General features: G+C 43.1%; 1 protein-coding gene across 4 annotated transcripts in view; it reads right to left on the reverse strand.

The window, feature by feature from the left end:
* The window catches only part of LOC124078531 (mitochondrial peptide methionine sulfoxide reductase), a 230,007-nt gene that overhangs the window by 68,949 nt on the left and 148,711 nt on the right, over window positions 1–12,347 (reverse strand). The gene's annotated exons all lie outside the window — the stretch shown is intronic.

Below are 12,347 nucleotides of genomic sequence, written 5' to 3' on the forward strand. Positions count from 1 at the left end.
ACTCAAGGGCACTTGACCACTGAGCCACACCCTCAGCCCTATTTTATATTTTATTGAGACAGGGTCTCACTGAGTTGTTTAGTGTCACACTGTTGCTGAACTGACTTTAAACTCACGATCCTCCTGCTTCAGCCTCCCAAGTTGCTGGGATTTCAGGCATGTGCCACCATGCCAGGCTCAATTTACTCTTTTATATGGATAACCAAATATTCCCCAAAGTGATAGTTATTAAATATTCCATTCTTCCTGCACTTCTCTCTAATGTCACCTCTATCGTACATCACTGAGTGGTCCTGTTCCTGGGACCTCTATTATGCCCCACTCATTTGTCTATTCCTACTCTGGTATACTTTACTGCTTTTCATTCATTCAACAACTACTCACAGTACAGTGCCTGCTGTATACCAGAAGGTGTTCTAGGAACTTGGTACTCATGAGTGAACAAAACAGACAAGATCCTACCCTCTTGTAGGGCATACACTCTGGTGGGGAAGAGAAAAGAAATACTAAAAATAACAAATATGTAGATGATATAGTAATGAAAAGGTTAAAGAGAGCTATAAAAAATAAGGAGAGCAGAGTCAGATCAGGAATGATGGGAAGGATCAATTTTCAATAAGGTATTCAGGGTGGTCCTTTTAATAAGTGCAAACAAGTTGACAAATTGCTTAAATCTGTTTATATCTGAAAATGTTTATACTTTGTCCTGTCAGTTGAGTTTAGCTGGGTATAAATTTCAAGATTTCATCAGTACTTTACAGGTGCTAGCCTACCGTGCTCCCATGTTGACTGAAGTCAAGTCTGCTGTGAGTCTAAATGTCATTTCTTGGTAGGCAATCTATCTTCATAGTTTTAATTTTTTTCATTATTCTTAATATTCTGGAGTTTAGTTTTGATATGGCTAGGTGTTATTACTTTTTATTTACCTTGCTTAGAGCTTAAAATGCACTTTCAATACGATCATTTGTGTCTTCCTTCCATTCTAGAAAATTCCCAGCTATTGTACCCTCAAATATGCTTCACCATCATTCCTGCCATTCTGTTTCCCTGGAATTCCTGAATATGCCAATCAATGAATCTCAAGTTATCCTTCATGTCTCTGTCTGCTGAAGAAAGGAAAGTAGGAAGGGAGGGAGGGGGGGAAGGAGGGAGACATTACTTGCTTCCCTATCTCAGTTGTCCCAGAACCATTCACTAGAAATATTCACCAAGCCCCTCATCAACTGGGTTCCATCTAAAAATCCACATATAGAATTGTTTCAATAGTTATTTAGTTTCAAATTTTATCATTTTTAATTTAGTTTGCTAATTTTCCATTATAGTTTCTTCATTTATCTTCTGGAATATTCTAAACATACAGATTTTAAAATGCTTTTTAGTTTGTCCCCTAAAGTTAATTTCATTAGTAAACACATATTTCACTTACTGATATGGTTGGTTTCCCTCTTACTATTAGGTTACCTACAGGCACTGGAATTGGACTTGCAGGTTCATTTTAAGGAGCTGCACACACATGGGTGTGTCAGCCTGGGCAGAAAGCAGGAGGCCAGAAGCACTTCAAGGGCACCTACATGACAGTCGTCACAATGTCCAGGGTTCTTGCTAAAGCAGCAGTTGCAACAAGAGACTGGGGGACCCAGAAGCCCTGAAGTGGAGCACCAGAGGGTCTCTTACACAATGTATCTAACTTGCACTTTAGAGAATATTTTATCCAAAGGTGATGCTGGCCTTTGGAAGACATAGATGCAATAAATTTACTTGCCACTACTACCACCTAAGAACCTCTGAAAGACACCCAATTCTGTAGGAATAAAGTTTTAAATTGAAGGGGGTGTAAAGATTTAATAATACATAATTTAAACACCTAAAAGATTTAAAGAACAGATAAAATTACAACTGGGAGACTATCAGATTCACATCTTTGGCACTATCATTAAACATTCTTTATAAGAATGCTCCAGAAGTTCCTCTCTGGGGGAGGGTGCTGTTTGCCCCTTTAGAATTACCCTTAATTTTTGTCATTTCTCATAAACATTTGTATGTGGGATTTTTCATATTTGTGGGACTTAATTTATTTTCTTTTAAGATATTTGTGATGCTCACATGAATTCCTTGGAAAGAACTTTTAAAAGACATCAAAATTTCATAAGTCCTTTTCCCAAAACACATTAACAGTGCATTTTTGACCTAACTAGTAAAAATCTGTGATTGTGATTGCTAAAATGCTATTTTCTGAAAATGTCAGAGGCCAATGTCTGCCACTGTGGCCCCGGGAATGCAGCCCTCGGTATCTGCTGTGTCCTCATGGGCCTACTACGCAAACTGGCCAGGGCCCGCTCTCTACCAGCACGCCCCATGCTCTGCTAACTGGCAGACCCCTTTCTCCAGCTCTGCCTGCTGGGTACCTGCACAGAACAACCCTCAGATGGCAGATGGGGCGGGAAGAGCAGTCTGTGTTGTCAGAGTGGAAACCAACAGGGAGGCTGGGCTCCCACAGCAGCATGTGCGGCCACCACATGCTCCTGCGACACCATCCAAATGCTCCCTCTCCCAGCTCTTTCCCCAGGTTCAGGAGCACAGGCTCAAGGAGCACAGTCATGCTCACAGTGATTGGGAGCTTCCAGGGTTCCTTGCTAAAACAGCAGCTATAGGAGAAAGGTGGACCCCAGAAGACCGAAGTGGAGCCTAAGTGGAGTCTTCACAGATGTACCTAAGTTGCATTTTAGAGGGCTACAGCTGCCACTCGGATGCTAGAAACACAGAGAGGAAGCAGGAACGACCCAGCCGCTCTGTGTCTAAGGTCGCATCCCCCCGCCCCCACCTAACCTCAAAATTCCTGCCAGTTCGAGGAGCACAATCACTTTGCCTTTTTATGGTCCCGTAAAGCACACTTTAACTACTTTTTTCCATTTTCGAAGCAACATTTTTCTATGTAGTTGAAAATGGTTTCTTAAATTGAGACACATGGCCTCCACCACCCACCTAACAGAGCTTCTGAGTGTCGCCGGGACCTGCACCAGGAAGCCTCCCTGGCACCATATATCGGGACAGCTCATGCCAGATGGACAGCCAGAGGCATCCTCTGAGGTTTCTGTGGGTTTCACTGGCACCACCTCAGAGGAAAGCTGAGCCCCGTCCTGTCCTCTCTTTTTTGTCCCAACCTCAACTGCTTCCTTGCCTCATTCTCTCTGCTCCTTTCACCCGCTGGACGGTGACCACCGCACCCCACCAGCCTTCCCTGCTCAGCTCAATTCCATTGCAAATGCCCTCCACCATCTTCTAGGTCCACCTTCGCCACACACACTCTCAGAGGTGTCACTTTCTCTTCTTTAAGACCACGGATAGGTAATATGCAAGAATTTTGAAAATGATAAATTTTGATCCAACGATTCTACTTCTAAAAAGAGGCTGCAAGAAAATATTCTATAAATACCAATTTTTAGGAATGTTTCTAATCTGAAACAACTCAAAATTTCAGTATTAGAGAAAGTACTTAAAAGTATTTAACAGATGATGCTGTACCCACAATTTGAAGTAGACTATTACATATTCATTTTTCTGACATTATTTAATTACGTGTAAAAGTGTTTAAAAGATGACATTAAGGAGGAGAAAGCATGCCGGGCACAGTAGCACACACCTGTAATCCCAGCAGCTCAGGAGGCTGAGGCAGGAAAAAAGCCAGCCTCAGCAACTTAGCAAGGCCCTAAGCAATTCAGTGAGACCGTCTCTAAATAAAATAGATGTATATGTAATGTATATATATTGAAAAATGGATCCAAGGGAAATAAACCAAAGGTTTTCATTGTCTTCTTTATACTCTTCAGTATTTTCCAAATTTCTACAAGTATGTATCATCTGTTGTACTCAAAGGAAGTTATTTAAAAAGTTTATATGGCAGGGCACAGTGGAGCACACTTATAATCCCAGTGGCTCAGGAGGCTGAGGCAGAAGGATCAAGAGTTCAAAGCCAGCCTCAGCAACTTAGGGAGGTCCCAAACAACAACTTAGTGAGACCTTGTCCAATTAAAAAAAGTGGGGGAACTAGTGATGTGGCTCTGTAGTTAAGTGCCCCTGGGTTCAATCTCCAAAAATTGATTGGTTCAATCCAAAAAAAAAGTTTATATGACTTGAGATTGATAGCTTAGAGGGAAATCAAATAAATACAATGTTGCTATAATAGTTACCTCCAGTTGCTCTGTGCATTTTTATGTATCTGCCAAATGGTTTCTAATCAGCCAGGGTCACTTTTCTAACCATCAAAATTGAAGTTCTAAGACCCACAGCCCATCCTTGGCCACACTGGATCCCTTTCCCATGACTACCCTCCAGCTCATCACAATGATCCACACTGTGTATCCTCCACCTTCTGCCCACCCGCACAGAACAATATCAGATCTCATGTTCTTCTGTTAATGTTTCCAGAATCCAAGCTGATACACAGTCTCTCTTCTTGAACCCCAAAGCATGTCCAAGGCCTCTTCACTCAGGTATTTATGCAATCATTCCTATGAGTGATTATGGGATTCCTTGGAAGCCCCTCTGTCCCTCTGCCACCTGACATGGTCCTTTTATATCTAAGACTTGGGGTAAAGAGGTCTGTTGAACCGGAAATCTGTGAAAATTTAACAGACCTTTCTTTGGGGGGAGGGGTATTGAACCCAGAGGCACTTTACCACTGAGCCACGTCCCCAGCCATATTTATTTTTTTTATTTTGAGTCAGAGTCTCACCAAGTTGTTCAGAGCTTCATTTAGTTGCTGAGGCTGCCTTGAATTTGTGATCCTCCTGCCTCAGCCCCACATTGCTGGGTTTACAGACACACCTCACACGCCTGGCTTAACAAACCATCTTTATCCTTAAGATGGAGTCCACAGTGGAGGGACGCCTGGAAACCAAACAGGGTTGTGTGGAGAGCTCAGCCCCTCCCTGGAGGCTTCGCACATGCAGACCCAAGGACCATGTGGGGAAAATGTTGTTCTGAACACAGAATTAAAAACAGCTTGCATTCCGCCTGTCCTTTCCTCTTCTGAGTTTCTGGGGCGTCCTGATGTGGATTCAGAAGTACCAAGCAAGCAGCACTGCAGTCAGCCCCAGGGCTGAAGCGCACCCGCCCTGGCGACCTCAGGAGAGCACCCATGTGCCCTAAACCTATTTCCTCTGCATAAGCTCACAGAGTCCTGGGGCACTGGGAGAACACCAGCAAAGTGTCAAGCACACAGCAGGTAGTCAGTAAGTGCTGGTTTCCACTGTTCCTTGTGTTCCCGTGTGCTCCACCTCTGGGCTACTTCTGAACCCAGATCCTTTCCTCACATATCTGCCTTCTCACTGCCTCTGCCCAATGTCACCAGCCAGGTGTCTGTTGCCCCAAACCTGCAAAGAATGCTGGTGTCAGCCAGGGCACTAGAGTTGAGTGTCACTGGGTGACACGCAGGGATGTCTGAAGTTTCAATTTGCCTCTAGAAAATGAGTGAAATGAAATTATTGCCAACATTCAGTTTGACCATCAAGTGATCATCCGATGCTTTGTGCAGCCCTGGGAACTGAAGACTCTTTTCCTTTTTCATTCTCAACTTCAGTTGTGACTCTGTAATTGTCAAAGTGAGCAAATAAATTTTTTCCTACAAACAGTAAATAACCTCGAATCCTTCTCCTCATTTGGCAGGGAAGAGGGGAAGGGGAAGGGATAGAGGAGGCTCTCTGGGAGCACCTGTCGCCCTGCGTCTCTGTACGCACGGGACCCCTAACCCTACAAGGATGACCTCATCACCCCACTTCCAGGAAGAGAAAATGGAGATTGGAAGAGGTTTAGGTCCCTTCCCAAGGACACAGAACCAAGGCACCCCGAGTCACCCCAGCAGGCCTGGCTGCAAGCTGAGGTTCCCACACCGCGCTTGCGTCTGTGGGGACTGAGGAACAGCCTCCCTGGCTCCTTGCACAGACCCGGGGACTCAGGGAACAGAACCCAGCCTGTGTGGCCCTCGGAAGGAGCATGGCCTTCACTGGCTGTAACTGAAGCCCACGTGGAGGGCCAGCACCGACGCCCTGCTCCACGCACAGCACATGTCCAGGGTGCTCCTTCCCCAGAGCTCTGTCCTTTTTACAGGACAGGATGACACAAGATGAGAGCTCTGCCCAGAGTGACAGACTGGCACTCAGATTCAGCCACAGCTGGACAGCGTGGCCTTTCAAGGGAGGGGGCTGGACAGAGAGAAATGGCCTGGGTACACCCAAGGGGCAACTCGGAAGGCTGGAGAGCAAGGGGCGGCAGGCCCTGAGACAGACAGCCACAGAGCCGAGTGTGGCCCAGGCAAGTCTCTGCCTGTCCACGTCCAGCAGGGGCAGGGTTCACCACCGGATCTCGGCTCCAAAATGCCAGAAAATGAACATGCGGTCAAAATGGGAAGTCTCCATCCAGCTTCCCGCCAGCTCTGCATGAAACAAGCCCATATCAGGCCGAGCGCCCCCAGCCACCTTCCTCCCACTAGTCTTGCTTGAAAACTACAGAATTTAAAAACACTTCCTGCTAATATGAGAAATCATATAGCAATTAGGGTCTGATTGATATTCTCAATATTTGATGACAACTAATTACTCTGTGTCCACATCAGTGCCTAGTGCTGCTTTAATTTGATTAAGCATTCCTTTGGTCTTTCCCTAATTTAAAACGTGCCCATGTATGCACGGGCACGTGCCACTGTGACTTTGCACTGATTAATCCAGTTCCAGGGTCTTTACACACACTGCAGGAGCTCAGCCGTCCCGCGGGAAGGTTCTCTCGAGAGCACGAGGTCCCCTTCACCAGCAAGTTCAAGAAACAACTCCAAGATCAGAGGGGCCCTTCCCTCTCAGCTCACTTAGGTGCCCATGGAGCTCAAAGTTCCTGTCACACCACGGCAGGCGGCTGTCCAGTCACTACCCTGCACCTGCAGAAGGAGCCCAGGCCTCCTCCAAGATCGCTAGAAAGGACACCTGGAAAGTTCTTCCGACGTTGAGCCAAGCCCTGGCGGGTTCCCCCTTCACTTGGCTCCCCTCCTTGAGGTCACAAAGGATGAAACTGGACCAAGTCGGCCCCTCTTCCTCACAAGAACCCACTGGACCTCTGGCCCTGTGAGGACGGCTCTAGGAACTCCAGGACCTCCCCTCCGCCAAGCTGGACACAACAAGTCTCCATTCCTATGAGGGATTATGGGCTCCTCATTAGACACCCTTTGGGGTCTGCTTGTCACTTGCTCACCTCAGAATGTATCACTGAGAGTCTGCAGCCCTTAAAGGACCCTGGGCAAGGACAAAGCTGGAGGCATCACAATACCTAGCTCCCAAGCACACCAAAGTCACAGTGGCCTCACAGCGTGGCACAGACCAACCAGTAGAACAGAGACCAGAAATCAATTCATGCATTACACACAACTGGCTTTTGACCAAGGAGCCAACAGTGAATAGTGGGGAAATAATGTCCTCTTCAATAAATAGTTCTATAACCCATACACAGAAGAACAGAATCAGACCCCGATCTCACCATATAAAAATCAATTCAAAATGGATCAAAGACAAATGAAGACTCAAAACTATAACCAGAAGAAAACATACTGGAAATGTTTTGGGATGTTAGTATCAGCAAAGATGTTTTGGGGAAAAAAAAACTTCAAAAACAGAGGCAAAAATAAATGGGGTTATATCAAATTAAACCACTTCTGCACAGCAAAGGCGTGAAAGACAACTTGCAGAACTGGATAAAACATTTGCAAAGTATTCATCATCTGATAAGGGATTAATATTCAGAAGAAATAGAGAACTCCACTCCACAGCAATAATAATAGTAATAGTAATAGTAATGATAATCTGATGTTAAAATGGCACAGGATCTGAATTAACATTTTCAAAAGATGACATACAAATGACCAACAAGTACATAAAAAAGTGCCCAACATCAGGGCTGGAGTTGTGGCTCAATGGCAAAGCACTTGCCTAGCACATGTGAGGCGCTGGGTCCGATCCTCAGCACCATATATAAATAAATAAAATAAAGGTATTATGTCCATCTACAACATTTTTTTTAAAAAGTGCCCAACACCACCAATCATTAGGTAAGCAGAAATCAAAACCACAATGAGATATCATCTCATCCTAGTTACAATGGCTATAATCAAAAACCCAAAAAGTAAATACTGGTGATGGTGCCGACAAAGGAAAACTGGTATCCACTGTCTGTGAGAGTGCATATTAGTGCCACCATCATGAAAACAGTACGGAGATCCCTCAAAAACTTAAAAATTGAACTACCATGTGATCTAGCAGTCTTTCTTCTGTGTGTGTGTGGGTGTGTATATATATATATATATATATATATATATATATATATATATATATATGAAGGAAATGAAATAGTGTATCCAAGAAATACTGTATTGCCATGTTCCCTGCAGTACTAGTCCCAATAGCCAAGATATGGAGTCAGCCCAAGTGTCCATCAGTGGATAAATGGAGAAAGAAAACGTGAGCTCCATCATGTCAGCCTAGGAGCCAACTTCCCTAACAAGACTCCTGAAGCACAAGAAGTAAAATCAAGAATCAAAAGGGATGACGTCAACTAAAAAGCTTCTTCACAGCAAAGGAAACAATCAAGAACATGAAGAGAGAGCCTACAGAAGGGGAGAAAATCTTTGCCACCTGCACCTCAGAGCATTAATCTCTAGGATATATAAAGAACTCAAAAAAAAAAAAAAACAATCAATAAATGGGCAAGGGAATTGAACAGACACTTCATAGAAGAAAAAATACAATCGGCCAACAAATATATGGGAAATTTTTCAATATGTCTAGCAATTAGAGAAATGCAAATTAAAACTACACTGAGATTTCATCTCACTCCAGTTAGAAGGGCAATTATCAAGAATACAAGTAACAATAAATGTTGGCCAGGATGTGGGGGAAAATGTACACTCACACATTGCTGGTGGGACTGCAAATTGGTGCAACCACTCTGAAAAGCAGTATGGAAATTCCTTAGAAAACTTGGAATAGAACCACCATTTGACCTAGCTATCCCATTCCTCAGTTTATACCCAAAGGACTTAAAGTCAGCATACTACAGTAATGCAGCCACATCAATATTACAGCAACTCAATTCCCAAACTGCCCCAATTAAAATCCCTTAAACAAATGAATGGATAAAGAAAATATGGTATATATGAACAAATGAAGAAGAATGAAATTATGGAATTTTCCAGTAAATGGATGGATCTGGAGATCATCATGCTAAGTGAAATAAGCCAATCTCAAAAAACCAAAGGCCAAATGTTCTTTCTGATATTCAGATATGGACTCACAATAGGCAGTGGCGGGGGAGTGGAGGTTCACTGGATTGGATGGGAGCGTCACGGGAAAGGAGAGGGATTGGGATGGGAAAGACAGTACAATTAATTAGACATCACTTTCCTTATATTCATATATGAATGCATGACCAGTATAACCACATCATGTACAACCACGAAAAATGGGAAGTTTTACTCCATGTATATATGTTATGTCAAAATACATTCTACTGTCATACATAACTAAAAAGAAGACATTAAAATTTTTTAAAAATGTGGTTTAGGTACACAATGGAATACTACTCAGCCATAAAAAAAATGAAATTCTGTCATTTATAGCAACGTGGGTAAGCCTGGAGGATGTTATGTTAAGTGAAATAAGCCAGGCACAGAAAGGCAAATATTATTTTCACCTGTGGCACTAAAAAAGTTGAGCTCATAGAAGTAGAGAGTACAACGGTGGTTACCAGAGACTGGGAAGGGAAGCAGGAGGGGGACTGAGAGAAGTTGGCCCGTGGGTGTGGAGTTGCACTTGGGAGGAAGGAGTGTGTGATGGTGTTGGAATGTTATTCACCTAAGGACTACTCGGAAACCAGGCTGCAGGCTACCTACCACAGAGGGGAAAGGTCATTCACTGTAAAGAGCTTGGCCCCATCACAATGCCAACCCTCAGAAGATTCCAGAGGGCCCCTGTGATGTCCTCCGAAAGTCCCTATGCAGGTTTTTACTCCTCTAATCAAACATTCTTTTCTTCAAGTTAAAATTTTCAAACTACTTGTTGATTGTTTGTATGTCCTCCTCTGAGAAGTGTCTGTTCAGGTCTTTGGCCCATTTGTTGATTGGGTTGTTTGTTTTCTTATTGTTTAATTTTTTGAGTTCTTTGTATACTCTGGATTTTAGGGCTCTATCTGAAGTGTGAGGAGTAAAAATTTGTTCCCAGGATGTAGGCTCCCTATTTACCTCTCTTATTGTTTCTCTTGCTGAGAAAAAACTTTTTAGTTTGAGTGAGTCCCATTTGTTGATTCTTGTTTTTAACTCTTGTGCTATGGGTGTCCTATTAAGGAATTTTGAGCCCGACCCCACAATATGTAGATCGGAGCCAACTTTTTCTTCTATCAGACACAGAGTCTCTGTTTTGATATCAAGCTCCTTGATCCCTTTTGAGTTAACTTTTGTGCATGGCAAGAGAAAGGGATTCAGTTTCATTTTGTTGCATATGGATTTCCAGTTTTCCCAGCACCATTTGTTGAAGATGCTATCCTTCCTCCATTGCATGCTTTTAGCCCCTTTGTCAAAAATAAGATAGTAGTAATTTTGTGGATTGGTCTCTGTGTCCTCTATTCTGTACCATTGGTCCACCCGCCTATTTTGGTACCAGTACCATGCTGTTTTTGTTACTATTGCTCTGTAGTATAGTTTGAAGTCTGGTATCGCTATACTGCCTGATTCACTCTTCCTGCTTAGAATTGCTTTAGCTATTCTGGGTCTTTTATTTTTCCATATGAATTTCATGATTGCTTTCTCTATTTCTACAAGAAATGCCATTGGGATTTTGATTGGCATTGCGTTAAACCTATAGAGAACTTTTGGTAAAATCACCATTTTGATGATGTTAGTTCTGCCTATCCATGAACAGGGTATATTTTTCCATCTTTTAAGGTCTTCTTCTATTTCTCTCTTTAGGGTTCTGTAGTTTTCATTGTATAAATCTTTCACCTCTTTTGTTAGGTTGATTCCCAAGGTTTTTTTTTGTTTGTTTGTTTTTTGAGGATATTGTGAATGGGGTGGTTGTCCTCATTTCCATTTCAGAAGATTTGTCGCTGATATACAGGAATGCCTTTGATTTATCTCTAGCAGTCAGAGAAATGCAAATCAAAACCACCCTAAGATACCATCTCACTCCAGTTAGATTGGCAGCCATTATGAAGTCAAACAACAACAAGTGCTGGCGAGGATGTGGGGAAAAGGGTACACTTGTACATTGCTGGTGGGACTGCAAATTGGTGCGGCCAATTTGGAAAGCAGTATGGAGATTCCTGGGAAAGCTGGGAATGGAACTACCATTTGACCCAGCTATTCCCCTTCTAGGACTATTCCCTAAAGACCTTAAAAGAGCGTACTATAGGGATACTGCTACACCGATGTTCATAGCAGCACAATTCACAATAGCTAGACTGTGGAACCAACCTAGAAGCCCTTCAATAGATGAATGGATAAAAAAAAATGTGGCATTTATATACAATGGAGTATTACTCAGCACTAAAAAATGACAAAATCATGGCATTTGCAGGGAAATGGATGGCACTAGGGCAGATTATGCTAAGTGGAGCTAGCCAATCCCTAAGAAACAAATGCCAAATGTCTTCTTTGATATAAGGAGAGCAACTAAGAACAGAGCAGGGAGGAAGAGCATGAGAAGATCACCATTAAACAGGGATGAGAGGTGGGAGTGAAAGGGAGAGAGAAGGGAAATTGCATGGAAAGGGAAGAAGACCCTCATACATATGGCAGTATGTAAAAACGTGGATGTGAAACTGATGTGATTCTGCAATCTGTATACGGGGAAAAATGGGAGTTCATAACCCACTTGAATCAAATGTATGAAATATGTCAAGAGCTTTGTAATGTTTTGAACAACTAATAAAAAAAATAATAAAAGTTTAATTGAAACTTAAAAAAAAATTTCAAACTATTTCTTAGTCAACCGTGTATACATTAAGTCACTGAATTACAAGGACTTTTCTCCTGTTGCCAATATGCAGAACATGCTCATTCACTCATCTCACAAGATATTTAGAGGAAGGGGCTGATTTGAGAGTATGGAAGACAAAATCCAGAACCTTTCAGCAAAATGTTTACAAGACAGGAAGAGGAGACCACCCACTCAGAATGCAGGCACAGTGCAAGGTGGGAGCCCTTACCTGATGAACAGAGGCACAAAGAGGGGCGGGGGAGGTCACTGAGAGCTGACAGATGGGCAGGCTGCAGCCAAGGACAGGAAGGGTGTGGAGTGGCTAAGGAGGTCCGCCACAGG

This window comes from Marmota monax, unplaced genomic scaffold (assembly GCF_021218885.2).
Source record: "Marmota monax isolate L192 unplaced genomic scaffold, Marmota_monax_Labrador192_F-V1.1 WCK01_AAM20220418_F8-fsc00347, whole genome shotgun sequence".
Classification (NCBI taxonomy): domain Eukaryota; kingdom Metazoa; phylum Chordata; class Mammalia; order Rodentia; family Sciuridae; genus Marmota; species Marmota monax.